The following is a 16,339-nucleotide window of genomic DNA, read 5'->3' on the forward strand; positions in this document are numbered from 1 at the left end:
AGGGATTCACATTTTGAACAACTTTATAACTTATGTTCCAACAAGTGGCTTTTTTAAAATTAGATATTTGTCGTAAGAACTTTAGGTAATTTTTTGTCACTAAAATAAATAATTTTGTAACAAAAAAATATAAAATAAAACTTAATAAAATACTGACATTAAGTTTTAAAAGAACATTAAATAGTGAATAAAAACTCCAAATTCCATATTTAAAACTGATGATATCTCGAATCTAAAACGGTAAAATGTAATGCATTTATTATTTAAATTCCAAAAATCTCGAAAACGCTGGCTCGTAGCGACTTTGGTCAAGATATCTCTTTTACGTAAAAATGATAGATAAATAATTTCATTTGTAAAAAAAAAATTAAACTTAAACGAAAAATAAGACTTTAGCACCCTGTATCTTAGAAATTAGGCATCTGTATCTTAGAAATTAGGAAATTAGACATATATTTATAGGGACTTTTTTATTATTTTTAAAGGAAACTTCCCCTGAATTTTTTCGCAATATTAATGAAACACCCTGTATAGTCGAAGATTTTCCGTCTCTACTAAATGTGGCATTTTATTTGGTTAATGTTTGGATGCTTAATGCTTTCTGCCCTTTTATTTGGGGTTTTTTTATAGTTAAAATTTTGTTGCAAAGATTCTCTTTTTGTCATTTCAGAATTTTCTACGTATCCCTCCGCAACAGCGGTAAAGTTCCACCAGTCCGGTTTCATGGTATTTCTATCTCATTATTTTATTTCTATTACCTTATTTTTAACACGGCATGCGGGAAAGAGATAGTTTTGAAATTTAAATTCGCCCTGCAAGGAATATTTGGCACTTAGTTAAATGTAGGAAAAAAATTAAATACTGCAATGAGGTAACTTTACATGTGGTTTACTAAACAAGGCCCAAAAATTATTTAATACGATTTTTATTTTATTAGACAGTTTATCAAATTCAAAGACAATCTCTTTTTTGGTTTAAATATTTAAAAGAAATAACATGTACAACCAAGAATGTCTAAATCTAAATTTAGGCTTTTTCATTACTGGCTGAAATAAACTTAGATAAACCATTTGATTGCATCTGAAAATAGTTGATATAGAATTAATTTCTACTCTAATCTGAAGGCTTTAATGTATAATGCAATAAGGTATATATGATGTATTACACTGAGTTACTTATTTTATTGGGTATTAAGTCACTTCACAGCAAAAATCATTTTAAAAATAACTATTTCACATGCTCAAAAATCCAAAATACCAAATACTCAAAATACCAAAATAGGTATCATTATAGACTTGAGTTCATATTTCTTTTAAATACGTGAATAAGTCTATTTTCTTCTTCTTTTCAATTTTTGAGCGTGTGAAATAGTAATTTCTAAATTGATTTTTGCTATAAGTGACGTAGAGGAGAGTCGCCTAATATCGGGAGGTTTCCTAATTTGGGGAGATCTAAAATTTTAGACGGTGAGGGTATACGACTAATCGCACACACTCTATTTTGTAGAGTATGTCTGGATGCCTACACTGCAGGAATGAACACCTGTTTTATTCAAAACATGAAAGTGTGATCCCAAGTTATCTGAACGTAAATATTTATAAAGTTTATTCGTGTTTATAAAGTTTATCGATTTTCATTAATAACTACGGCAAGGTAAGTGATTAAGGATTTGTTTTTTTATTGAATAATGCTTTGTAGATAAAATATTGACGTTTATTTTAACTAACTTTTTATTATTATAAAAAGTTAGTATTTATTTTTTGAAGTTATAAACCTTAGCGGACTGGGTCTCCTATTACGGGGAGTTAAGGGAGTCCTAATTTGGGGCTCCCCATATTAGAAACCATTTAGTAATGTATTGCAACTAAGTATGTCGTTTTTTTATTTGCAGATGCCAAAACGAAAAACATGGAACCCTGTTCAAATGAAGGCGGCGGTACAAGCTATGCGAAATAAAGAAATGGGTAGCTATAAGCTGCTATAAAGCATCTCGGGTCTTGAATGTTCCACGGACAACCTTAGAACGTTATGCTATAAATAAAGGCACTTCTCCTGATGAGGTAATTAAAACCAAAATGGATAGAAATCCGATTTTACCGCAAGAATTAGAACAGGAACTGGTTGCATATTGCCTTGAAATGGAAGAAAAATATTTTGGTCTTTTGCGAAGAGATTACTATAGTTACATGCATGAACCCCGCGGGTCACTTCATTCCTCCACTAGTGATATTTCCGCATAAAAATATGAAGCAAGAACTTATGGACGGAACACCCCTAGGATCGATTTATGCCTGTCACCCTTCAGGATGGATCCAGTCGGAATTATTTACCGATTGGTTTCAAAATTTTTTAAAGCATGTAGAGCCCACAGCAGATAATCCAGCTGTCCTGGTACTTGATGGTCATTTTACACATTCCAGAAATATTGAGGTGATTTACCTAGCTCGCAGTAATCACGTTTACATAGTGTCCTTCCCTCCCTACAGTTCGCACAAGATGCAGTCGCTAGATCTTTCTTTTATGTCACCATTTAAAACTTACTATACACAAGAAATCGAAATGTGGCTTCGAAATCATGCCGATCTGGTTTACCAGATTGGGCAGCTTTTTGGCAATGCTTACTGAAAAGCGGCGACTGCTGAAATCGCTGCAAAAGGCTTTGAAAAGGCGGGCTTGTTTCCCTGTAATCGCCATAAGTTTGGATCACACGAGTTTCTTAACACAATTGTTGATCAAACAGTTCCAAATCCACATATGGAAACTCTACAAAATGATCCCATTCCTGATGAGAATTTAGGAAATCATCCAATAGTGTCAACCTGTTCTACAGAGGACATATCTAAACCTGGTCCATCCGGCCTACAATGTCAGGAGTCTTGTTCTGGTCAAAATCAGTTAGACAGTCCCGCAATACCGGTAACTCATAAACAACAGAAGTTTGTTATTTCTAGCGAAATAAGCCCTGTGCCAGTCTTAAATCCAGGCAAACAAAGTGCCTGTTCCGGATCAGCAGAACATATTACGGGGACGCCATATAAAACGTATTTGGAAGAGTCACAAAACAAGAAAACTAAACAAAACCCAAATATCAAAAAAAAAAGAAAACTGTAGCTCCTATAAAACCAAGTAAGCCCAAAAAGGGGAAAAAAGTTGACTTTTCAGGAGAATCATCTGATGAAGAAGGCGAAGCCCAATATATGGATGACTCTGCAGACGACCCAATGTCTGATGAAGATGAAGATGCGGAGTGCATTTACTGCAGTGGTCTTTATTCAGATGACCACGAAGGTGAAGACTGGGTTCGCTGCACAGTATGCGCGGATCTTGGTCCTAAAACCGTAGTGGTGTTTAAATGCCCTACTTGCGGCAGCAAAAAAAAAAAAATTATATTTTGAGGACTTAACCATTTATCGCGTCTTTTGAATTTATTTTTTTATAAGAAAGTTGTTTTTTAATAAATGTATCTTAGTAGATGTTAAAGTTATTTTCTTAAAAACAACATCCATATTTTTTTAAATACACTTTGCAACCCATTGAATTGATCACTTGATTCTGCAAAGGTGTGTGTATATGAAAGTTCGACCTCCCCAATTTAGGTGCCCACAGGTTCGTAATTTGGGGAGATGAATTTTTTTTACATAATAGTATCACTACCCCAATTTAATTAAATTTGAGTGTTTTTGTACATATATCATCTGTCCTGGCGTAAAATAATATCACAACGAGATTTTTCCAATTTTGAACATATCATGCAATTTTTTTACTATTTTCAAAAAAAAACCTCCCCATATTAGGCGACTTTCCTCTAATACCCAATAAAGAAAGTAACTCATTATGAATCCGCTACAACAATACAGATTTTATTTATGTATTAGACTGCCAGTACCTTTTGAACTTAAATCAACAGAAGAAATGTATCAGTCTTTACTCCCATAATTCTTTAGATTTAACTTATAATTTTAATTGCTGTTTCGAGGCATTCCACGTATGGGCCAGATGAAATAGGTGAGTTTGATTATTGATAATTTGCAAAATTTTTAAATTCGTTATCTGTATTTAAAATGAAATTGACGTTACTGAATGTACAGCAATTAAAACTTGACAGCCGACGAGGGAAATGCGGCATAACATTTAAAAATATGCGGTGCAGTAATAGTGCTGATTTCTTTCTAAAGAAGAAATTCAACTCTGAAGGATAAATGGCATTGTAGTTACAAGAGTACTACTTTATATTAAAACATATAAAAGGCAAATATTACCGAAATGCCAATGCTTTGTCGTATAAATCCTTCAGTATTAGATTTTCTTTGTACTAAAATATATCTTAAAAAAAAGAAAAAACAACAGCCAAAGAACATATATGATAGTGCCTCCTTGATAGCGTTTTCCGGATATTGTTGAAGCTATTTACGGCATAGACGAAAAATATCTTGTTGCCTTTAAGCCTTTGGGTAAAACCTCATCAAACTAGAAGAAAAGCTTTATTGGTTGAATAATCATAAAGATGTTAAAGGCTAGTGCGGACAGTGTAGAAAAGTATCTTAGCCTGGGGGCCAAGAACCCGAATCAAAGGAAAATGATGCATTTTGTTGCTACATCTTTTAAATAACTTAAAAGCAAATTGAAACGCGAACTCTTGGTCTCAAGAAAATTAACATGAAAAATTAAATTTAAAACAGACAGCATACATGTTTCGTTTTAAACAATGCATCGTCAGACCTTAACTCTGTACCACAAAGACAATACATACACTAATAGATGTCCTGTTATCATTTTGCTAGCAGGACTGAAAATCAATGGTCTTGTTGCTGTGGATAACTGTAATCAGCAGCTTGTGTTTACTTTTTTCCAAATTAAGAAGCAAACAGAGTGGCTAAAGTACAAGTCGAGATTTGGTGTCACAGATATTTCAGCAAGTATGCCAGTCTTGAAAAATTAACAAGATGCGCATAACCCTCAGTTTGATGTTATGGAATAATAAAGGCATCCTAATCCAAAGATGAAATTGAACTTTTATAGCTTACTTGAGGATTGTTTATACTTGTAAACAGGGTGTCCCGAGTGTAAAAGTTAATATTTTAACCGCCTTCACCGCTTTATCTTTAACACCCCGTATCTTAAAAACGAAGACGTTTTGGACCCTACTTTATATAAAATTTTAACTTTATTTTGGGTCATAGAATCCGTGGTTAAAATATTTACTTGTAATTTCGTGATACTTTGAATGACCTTATACTTCTCTTTGGCATATAATTCTTCTATCTACCAGCCTACTGGAAAAAGACTAGCAGAAGTTGTCTTCAAAAATAAACTTTTCCTACATTAGGATATTAGTACTGGGAATACCAACAAAGCCTTAAGAAGTGCGTCAACCATTTAGAAAAGAATTTGCAGATAATCCATAAACAGGAGTAAGGTAAACTTCACCAGGAATGTAACAAACTGAAATTACTTGTAAGTTGAAGTCCATTCTTGGAGTGGCTATAATATAGCGGGTTGGAAAAAGCGGGAAGACTTTTCTCCACAAATGAAGGACAACTATTATGTTTATTTCTGTAGAAAAGTCTTCCTGCCCTTCCCAACCCGCTATAAAATGAAATAAGGTAAATAAAGGGAACTCTACGGCTTTTAATGCTAAGAACAAAGTTTGGTTCTATAATATAATATAAACTAGCCGAAGGGCAAGTTATCAAAGCTTCAGAAGAATCGGAAATGTTCATTCTATATGTTCAACAGAATAAACGATGTAGTGACAAAGGAGATGAAGGTTGTAAAAATAATCCTCATCATGTCTCAGGTAAGGCCAACTTTGACTCTGTAGGTCATTAATCGAGAAGATCAAACTTGGGGAGCAAAATTATAAAAATGTGAAATCGATACTTATTTTCATAGGTTTGTTCATAGTTTGTTTTGATTGTTTTGTTCCTATTTTTTACCTTAGATTTGTTAGTAAGTTTAATAACTTCACCTATCGGATCTAGTTTTTGTTACGGCCCTATTTTAATAATTTAGTCTTATATAAGTTATTTTGTTGCAAATCCATTTAGTTTAAAGATTCCTGACTGTTCCTGGGCCGTATCTCGGGAACCGTTTGTCGCATGACTTAGAGGGTAAAAAAAATTATTAGGTAAGTCGCGTATAAAGAATCGCTGAAAAATATTTACGTTATATATTTAAGTTCTAAATATGACCACCAGAGGGCGTAACTGTCATCTTAAGTTTTAAAATTGCATTTTCTTTAAATTACGCATAATAAACAAGACTTTTTTTTTCATATTTTTAAAGAAAACCAGTTTATGTATCATTTTTGTAAAAAACAATATATTAAAGGTTATTTCAAAACAACGATGGTGGAGGCGTTCAATTCAAAAAGACGTTTCTTGGACAATAAGAATAAATTAAACTTTAATTAATTTACTTGAATCCTTCTCCACCAGGAGGCTATTTTTGACATCACGATCCAAATCATAAAAAAAAAATTAATGATATGACGTTTTCTTTATGAAAAAGTAGCCAAATAATATCCAAAGAAGCCAGTAAAAACCGTTTTTTAAAATCTCGATCTCAACATTTAATACTGGGAAAATAAGGTTAATGGATTTTTGAAGACCAAGGATCGCGCGAAAGATTTCCTTAAATTAATAAAAATATAGCTAAAAAAATATAAATCATTGTAAAATATATATTATCAGAATATATGTTGCTCTAGAAGCACTAAAGGCATCCTGAACTTATTAAGTCACCTTAATATTATGAATTGAAAAAAAAAATAAAAATATATATATATATTTTAATTTTTTTAATTTTTAATAAATATATATATTAAAAACCCGTTTTTTAATAAGACCATCAAATGAGAAAAAAAACTGATCTTATGGCGACCCAGGTGTTGAAAATTGCCTCCGTTATTTTGGATTCGCATCTAAAGCCGCTGAGAAGTTGAAAGAACAGTGGTCTCAATCTCAACTCTTGGGATGTTTAAGATGGCATTCTTAATTCTTGTAATCATATCTTCGCGGGAAGGTGGCCATTTTGCAAAGGATATATTCTTAAGACATCCCTAGAGCTAAAAATCAAAACAGGTTAAATCGGGAGACCTAAAAATATTCATTCCAAAAGGCAACGTTAAAAAATTATTGTTTTAATTACTTCCCTTATAGGCCAAAATAGGCTTTCTCTTCTGATCTTATTGTCAGGGAAGGTGTAGTTTCTCGATATTTGGCCTAAAATTTCCAATTTTCACGTCTGTCATTTGTATTTAAAATTCGAACTTGAATCTCACAATTGTCATTTGCTCTTACATCAGTTCTAGCTATAAATACACCTTCACACAATTCTTGGGATAATACAACATAATCTCCTCTCACTCCAATAAAAATTGATTTATTTATTTCGCAACGAGATGGTACTAAAGTAAAAATATAATCGCTTACCCATATTATAAACACAAAACATAAACTTTTCGTAATCTATAAATGCAGAATAAGAACTATAGAAATCTGATCCTAAAATGTCGTGAATCGTATCATCAAATCTATCAACATTATGAAATTATGAAGAATTAAATCCTTGCATATTTTTCTGCCAATTCTAGCTGAACCTTTCGATAAAATTGACCCAGATATACCCTTAATTTTTATTCGTTTATTTTTGTTTTAGCCCCTGTGTCGCATAAAAATCTAAAATTTTTCCTTTCATAATATACCTGTATAAAAATTAATACCATCTAAAGTAAAACATTAAAAAAAAACTCTATTACTCTAATTATATCGTTTATTCGTTACGAAAAAGCTGGTTTCGGCTTATATTTTAATTTTCAATCTTTTCCGCAAAAAATGCTCGTGCGGTTAATCCTCGCCTGCGAGAATTACTTGAAGGTGAAAAACCTCGTCCGCGCCAATGCCCTCGATTATATGTATTGTTATTGTTGGCATTATTATGAAAACTATTTTGCTGACCATAGGAAGAACGATAAGATGATGATCGGTCAAGGTTTGTCTGTCTGTAAGTAGGTCGCGATGGATTAGTAAATCTACTGTGAGAATGATATCCTGCACGATGGTTTCCTCTAAAATTTGAATGCTTCCTTCCCCTGGAGTAAGATAAAGTAGTTTTATTGGAGGAACTGGAAGATAAATTCTTCTCCTCTTGTGCTCCCACGATTACATCTTTAAATTTTTCTTAATTTCGTGTCTCAACAATTACTTTTAAATAATTATTTCTTAAACCATTAGAAAAAAAAATTGATTGCTAATTTCTCATTACCATTATGTTATATATTTAAGAAATTTTGATCGCTGTTAGATTCAGCAATTATTAAGCCAAGAAATAATTGTTCATCAGTTTTTTCAAATTGTGCTCAATTGAACGTCCTTCTTGTTTAGTGTTGTGTAATTGTGAAGCAAGAGAAGTCGCTGATTTATGAGAAATTAACTAACGCTTCATATCATCAATTAAACTTTTAACAGTTGGGTAGGATTAGATTCTAACTTTATTTTTGCGGATTGAGATAATTTAGTTTTTAAATCAAATTGAATTAAAAGAGCTTTGCCTTCGTTATTTAAACAACCAGCGTAAAAATCAATAGCATCGATGATCGAATTGTTTTGTATTACTTTCTGTACCGTCCATTTTAGGTAACATGGAAGCGGCGATTTTTAAACCAACATTTTCCCCTCGTTTGGCATGTTACTACAACTTCGTGACCTATCAATCTGAAATAATCTCTGCGAAAGAATATTCCTTGCCTCTAAAAACTTGGGATCTTAATAGCTAATATAACGTTAAGCTTTTAAAACATCATCAGGTAAAGTTATGTGTATACTATATTGTTTTTTAAGTATAAATTAGATTTTCTCTGTATTAGTTAAATCAGTCAAAAGTTTATTAACCCTATCAGAATTTTTGCGCCTTTACTGACTTTCTTTAAAAAGATTTGAATTAAACTGTTCTAACCGTTTATATATCTGATGGAATTTACTTAAGTCTACCTTATTATCGTTCCCCATAAATATTTAAACTAATAACCTAACTAATGTAATTAACGGATAAAAAAATCTATCACTATACATATATAACAGAACCCCCAAAAATATATATATATATATATATTTATTAAAAATATATATATAATAAAATAATTTACTTCTTTTTCTCCTTCATTTTCTTGGTCCATTTAGATTCCATGACCATTCCATAAAACCTACGACCTGCATGCAAATATATGAGCTGCTGACTACCGACAATTTCACGCTTTATCTCCCCTCGAAGACGTTTCTTCATCCTTCTGTACCACCAAACAAGTACAAGGCATAGAAGAATTGACCCAAAAATAAGCAGAATTACATCCCAGTATGCAATACTCTGCTTATTGTCAGTACTCGTGGCTGAAGTTTCTCCACCATTTCCTGATTGGGCTATTATCACTTCCTTTGGTTGATTTTTTACTTTGAACTTAAGCATTTTAGTTGAACTACTCATTATCGAAGTTTTTAGTTTTAAGATTTTTTTAGCATCTTTATTAACTAAAAAACGAAAAACTCTACAGTAAACCCATTACAACCAATCTAGCATAGGAGAAAGACATCGAGTATTGCTTAGTCTATTTGCATACTTCACTAAATTACGTTAAGTCAAAATCTATACTATACCAATAAGTTCATTTTCATTATAATTGTACTTATAATAAAACTATTTTTACAATATTTGCTATATACAGGGTAGTACAATCGCAAATACTCAGAATATATCGCCAGCATATTAAATGCTTTCTGGTTAGAAAAGATTACAAATTTAAAAAAGTGCTCTTTCTGAAATTTTGAATGTAAATACGGCAGAAAAATTTACAAATTACTTTACGTGTTTCATTTATGTAATTTGTTTCATTTTACAAGGTCTACCTTAAACTGTAGGGTGCTTCTCTGAACAAACTTTCGCGCCATCTATAAATACCCGAAATACTTCAAAAGTTGTAAGTAAATGCCCTTTCGAGTTTGGTTTCTTTAAATTATTTCACATTATAATCATAAATTTACTAATGCTATTATTTTCTTTCTCAGATACAATGAATAAATATTTGGGTCGTTACATCAAGATCAAGGATAAAAAATCTGTCAATGACTATCAGCGTCCGTTAATGACGTTAATGAATTTAGATATAGTATACCTATTTGGATTATTTTTATTTTTAAACTAAAGGTAAAAATTTCGAGATTAAATTAAAGTGACTTAATAAGTTCAGGATGCATTTAGTTCCTTTGGGGCAACATGAATATTCTTATGGTATATTGCACAATTGCCTCTTTAATATCTTATACATTTTGTAGCTAAATTTTTTATAGCTTTAGGAAATTAACTGCGCGATCTATGGACCTCAAAGATCCATTAATCTAATTTTCCCAATATTTTAGGTTAGAAACGAGATTTTAAAAAACGGTTTATAATGGTATTTTTGAATATTATTTGGCTACTTTTCCATAACGAAAAAGTCATATCAATTATCCTTTTGTTTTTTTGATTTTTTTTAGGATTTTGGGTCATGGTGTCATAAATAACTTACTGGCGGAGAAAGATTTAACTAAATTAACTGAACTGGTTGATTCTTATTCCCCAAAAAGTGATTCTTTCAACGATATCTACTAAATTTGTTAAAATCGGTCAAAACGTTAAGAAGTCACCATATTTGTTTTTTAATTAACTGATTTTTTTTAAGAAAATGATAGATAAACTGGTTTTAAAAACCTTTTAAAAATGTGAACAAAAAATGCAAATTATGCAAAATTCAGAAAAATTGCAATTTTAAAATTTAAGATGGCAGTTTTGCCCCCGGTGCTTATTTTAAAAACTTAAAAAAAAATTTCTACAGATTTCATACACGATTTACCCATGAATTTTTTTTACCCCTAAGTCATAGGTCGGTATATTTAGTCACCCAATAGTTGTTTGGCTTACCTATCAGTGTCCTCTTAAAATTATTGGTCTCCGTCAGCAGAAAAATTATAAAATATTCTAAACGTTTCTAAATTATTTTATGGACCTTTAAAACAGACTAAATTTCGTTATATTTAAAACTATTTTTGTTGTTTATCTTGGAAACAAATCAAAGACAGTCAAGGCAAATTTGTCATCTTAAGCGTTGATAATAAAACGAGTAGGGTAGGGTGGGCCGCTATGAGACATGGGCAACGATGAGACATCTTTATATTTCCAGTCGTTTACGCGATAGCCATCTATCGGTCGCACAATATACTATCCTGTAAGCGCATGACCTGAATATACATTTTCTCGCGCCGCTGGATCAGTCGTCTTCTAGATTTTATGGAAAGTGCACGTGGCGAGGTCGATTTTTTTTTTCATGTATTGTTTTCATAAGTTTTTTTTGAGTGATCTATAAACCCTAAAGGTAAGACAGTTATATGCATTTGTAAATTGACCTTTTAGCTAATTTTTAAATGTAACTTTTAAAAGACAACTTTAGTTTTACTATATAATAATAATATTTTTTCCTAAATATACAAATGGGCCACAATAAGACAATTTATTTGGGCCACCATGAGACAGTGTCTCATGGTGGTCCAGAATGTAGTAGTGCATAACCTAGTGTGTACTACTGCTAGCATATTGTTTTACCTTTGCAGATGTCAAAAGGACGAACAAGAAAGAGCTAAAAAGGAATCTTTAAAGAAGAAAATATGAAAAGAGCGGTTCAGCAAGTTTTAGTAGGAATAAATGGAGTTAAGTTGTCTCTTAGGAAAGCTGCAGAAGAAAATAATTTATCGTTTCAAACGTTGCAAAGTCATGTTAAAAAAGAACAAAATAAAGCCAATCCCAATGACATTGTTTCAATGAAAAGCAATTATAAGCATCGCGTGGCTTTTAATGAAGAGGAAGAGAAGGATTTAGTCAATTACATTATTAAATGTTCGAAAATGTGCTATGGGAAAACTAAAAAAGATAGCCGTGTTTTGGTATATGAGATGACCCAAATTAATAAAAAAAACATTCCGTTATCTTGGAATAAGAATAAATCTGCTGGTATCGACTGGTTACAGGATTTTTTAAAAGACATGCAAAAGAATTAAGCATACGTCAACCAGAAGGATGTAGTCTTTCAAGAGCAACTTCGTTTAACAAACATAATGTAAATTTATTTTTTGACAACCTTGAAAAACCGTATAGTCGGTCTGAGAAGTTTTCTGATAGTACACGGATTTATAACCTAGACGAAACTGAAACAACAACTGTTTAAAAACCAAAAAAAGTTCTGTCGTCGAAAGGTATCAAACAAGTAAGTCAATGTACTAGTGGAGAACGAGGAGTTTTAATTACAACATGTTGCATAATAAGTGCTACTGGTAATACACTGCCCCCAATAATGGTGTTCCCCAGAAAAAAAAAATTTAAAAATCATATGTTAAATGGGGCACCGGCAGGAATATTAGGAGTGGCTTCTACTTCAGGTTGGATGAACTCCGAATTATTTTCGTGTTATGGAACATTTTATTAGACATAGTGGGTTGTCCAAAGAAAATCCCACTATTTTAATCATGGACAATCATGAGAGTCACCTTGGGATTAAAACTCTGAATTTGGCTAAGAACAATTGTGTTGGAATAACATTCGAACGGTCTATGACTCCGTCCAATGTAAAATCAGGCTTCAAGAAGGCCGGAATTTACCCTTTTGACAGAAATGTCTTTACGGATGACGATTTCCTGTGCAGCTCTGTTACCGATAGAGAAATTTTAAATATTAACAATACAGAAGTTTCCACCGTGGATACTTTAATACTTCATTAACATCATCTAAAGTAGCTCAGACAGTTACGAATGATACACTTAATGATCAGTCACCAAAATTGAAATTGTTTGTTTATAAGCCCAGAAATATTTAAGGGATACCCAAAAGCAGGAATGAGAAAGGTTTCTAATAGTCAGCGTAGAAAAATTACCAGCTGCATTCCCACTGATACGCCTGAGAAAGATATGTTTGAAAAAAAATACCAGGAAAAAATTGAAAAAGACAAATTAAAAAGAAAACACAAGGATGACAAACAAAAAGCTGCCACCCGGAATTTATTTGCAAAAAAAAAGAAGGTTGATTTCAATGATATATTTTCATCTGAGGAAGATGGAAGTTTATCTTTTACCGACTCTGACCAGAATTCAACAGACTGGATTCCCGAGGCTGATCCTTCAGCATTTGAAGAAGTGGATCGAAATCTCAATCCTGACGACTTTGGATTAGTGTCATTTAGTGCCAAAAATGATAATATATTCTATGTTGGAAAAGTGATAAATCTGTAATGTTCCAGCAATGAAGTAGAAGTAAAGTTTTTGCGGAAGTCGGTAAAATTCAGTGGACACTTCGTATATCCTTTGGGACCTGATGTGGGAATGGTTCCTTTAAATGACGTTAAAATGATTTTAGCGCCACCATCTCATTTAGGTAAAACAAAACGTTTACAGGAATATCTAAAATTCGAAATTCAGTTTAGCAATATAAATTTACGCTAAAGTTCTTTTTTTACCAAGAAAACCAAATGATTGTTTGATTTTTGGCATATTTTACATTGACAAATCTTATATTTTTGTGTTTTTTTCGTTTAAGTACATACTTTTAGTTGTCAAATAACCGCCATTTAATAAAGTTTTGTAACAAACATGTTTTTTTCACATATGTCTTATGTCTTATGGTGGCCCACTTTTTTGGCCCTCCATGATACATCTTTAAAAAAATAATGTTGTAAAATTCACTCGCAAAACTATTAATTTGAAACTTTTTTAATGTTTTGTTTTAAGATTAACATGACTATAAATATCATTCTTTAAAACCTAACATTTACACAAAATTATATTTTTTAATTTAAAAAAACTTTTTCCGTCTCATGGTGTCCCACCCTCCCCTATGTTTCTGACATAAACGTGTATCCCTGGCGTTAGCTTTAAAGAAAAAAAAAATTAAAGGAACTCTATGAAATCTGTAAAATATTCTACTAATATGGATGCAGTTAACTTCTGTTATAATCTTTTTTTTTTAAGTTACATTTTTACAACTTTTTTTTAAGCAAAAAATATTGTTAATAATTATTCATCTATATTTTTCTTTTTACTATTTCCAATACCGATGAATCAATGCAAACTTTTAATCTTGTTAGTTCATTGCATTCTTAGACGTTTTCATAACTGATATGCGCACCGTGTCTCCTCGTAGTCGAGTTTGGCCAAACCAATAATTCAAGATCATTCTGCGAGATTGCAAATAATTCAATTTCGCTCCAAGAGCTTTTCAGCCCATCTCTTAATGTCATCTTATAAGAAATATATTCTGGAGTTACACTTTCCGCACTAAATATTCACGAACGAAAATGCTTCCTTTTTATCAAATTCGTTCTAGGAAATTTACTTCGGGGTTTGTTAAAGAGCCCTTAACGGACCGCTTTCTAATTTAAAAAAACGTGTAAAACGGGCACTGGGGTGGAAGATTCAATTATTTTTTATTTGCAGTTTATTAAAAGAATTGAAAGAATGGAAAACGGATCTGCCATCGTTAGTTTACTTTTTCAACAATATTAAAACGAAATCCGTTTGAAATTTGTAAATTTAATCAATAAAGTAATAAAACTGCTAATGATAAGTTATTATACATGAAGTGTAGATACATTCAAAGCCTTATTTTACAAAAGCATTAAGATGTAACCATAGATATAGCATATATAATAGGATATAATATCTATGTTTAAAAGTTGCCATTAATTAAGGTGGTGAACTTTGTGAACGTTTTTTTTAATAACTATTTTTCCTCTAAAAACATCCAATACTTTAGTTCTTTTAAAAACAATGTACTTTCAGGTAAATAAAATATTAACACTTGCAGAACCCAAAAATTTAAGACCCATAAATATTTTGCCTGTGATTTCTAAAATTTTGGAATAAATATTTTGATAATCGGATAATTGTTATAAAAATGATATAATTCCTGATTGTCAATCCGAATTTAGAAAGCAGGATAGTACTACATCAGTACATCTTATATTATTATTTTAGTAACTGAAGTAAGAAAATGCCCTTTTTGTGCCCTTGTAGCATACTTTATTTTCAATTTCGTGTTGGTTTTTAAAATAAAGAAATAACTAAAGAATAAAGAGGTACATATGCTAAGGGCCGCTTTTAGGTCTTGAGAAATATGGGTTGGCCATGATTTTTTTTTATGAGATCCATATCTTTAATTTGTGAATGCGATTCAGTTTTGTCTGCGTGTTTTCCGGTTTATGCAGTTTTTAATATATATTCATATAACTGTTTAATTATTACACAACAAATCACCAACAAACTTTAATTAAGTATAAAAATTAATAAAATCACCAATCTTTTTTTTCTTATTTATACACGGTGTCCCGTAAATAGTGATCCAAATGAAAACTCCTAATAGATTGGACTATTTCCAATCAGAATAATCCAACATAGCTCTAACGAAAGTGTTACGGTTTTCGAGATATTTTGATTTTTGCGAAATTTTAAGAAATACCTACCTGTAATCAGTTTTTTTATGGTGTGTCACTAAATGATATATAGAAGAGAATATATAGAAGATAAATCGCAATACCAATTTAAAATCAATTTATGGACAGGTATTAATAATGGTGAAATTATAGGACCGTTTGAGTTGCCGCAAAATCTCAATGCTGAATATTATCTCCATTTTTTGCAAATTTTTTTTCTCCTTATCCTTTTGGAAAATGTTCCTTTAGACATTCGCAGAAATATGTGGCTGCAACACGACGGATGTCCTGCGCACTACGGTGTACAAATTTTTTAAATGAATCCTACCCTAACCGATGGATCGAACGTCTAGGACCTATACTGTGGCCCCCACGGTCACCTGACCTAAGTCCTCTTTGATTTTTTTTACTGGGGATGCCTCAAAGAAATTGTATACAGGAGACCCATACAAAACATTGAAAATCTGCGCGAGCGCATCCAAACTGCTGCTCAAGAGATAAATAGAGCTGGCCACGCTCAACGGATTAAGCGATCCTTTATAAGAAGGTGTAGGACGTGTATAGCAGCAGGTGGTGGCCATTTTGAACACCTTTTGTAAAATTGCAAAACACAAATAAACCGAATTAATTTACATCGAAAAAAAAAACGATTTTTTTTCACAAAATAGTTCTTTCGGCATTAAAACAACCATTTTTTTTTGAGGTTAACAAAAAGTTTAAAAAGTTTTTGTCTTTAATACGGCATGGAATAAATAAAGTTTTTACGCTAATGGGCACCAAGATTCTATTATTATTTTATTGCGATATAGGACTTCAAACTTTTTGAAAAGAAAAAAAAAA

This window comes from Anthonomus grandis, chromosome 3, assembly GCF_022605725.1.
Source record: "Anthonomus grandis grandis chromosome 3, icAntGran1.3, whole genome shotgun sequence".
NCBI classification, from domain to species: Eukaryota; Metazoa; Arthropoda; class Insecta; order Coleoptera; family Curculionidae; genus Anthonomus; species Anthonomus grandis.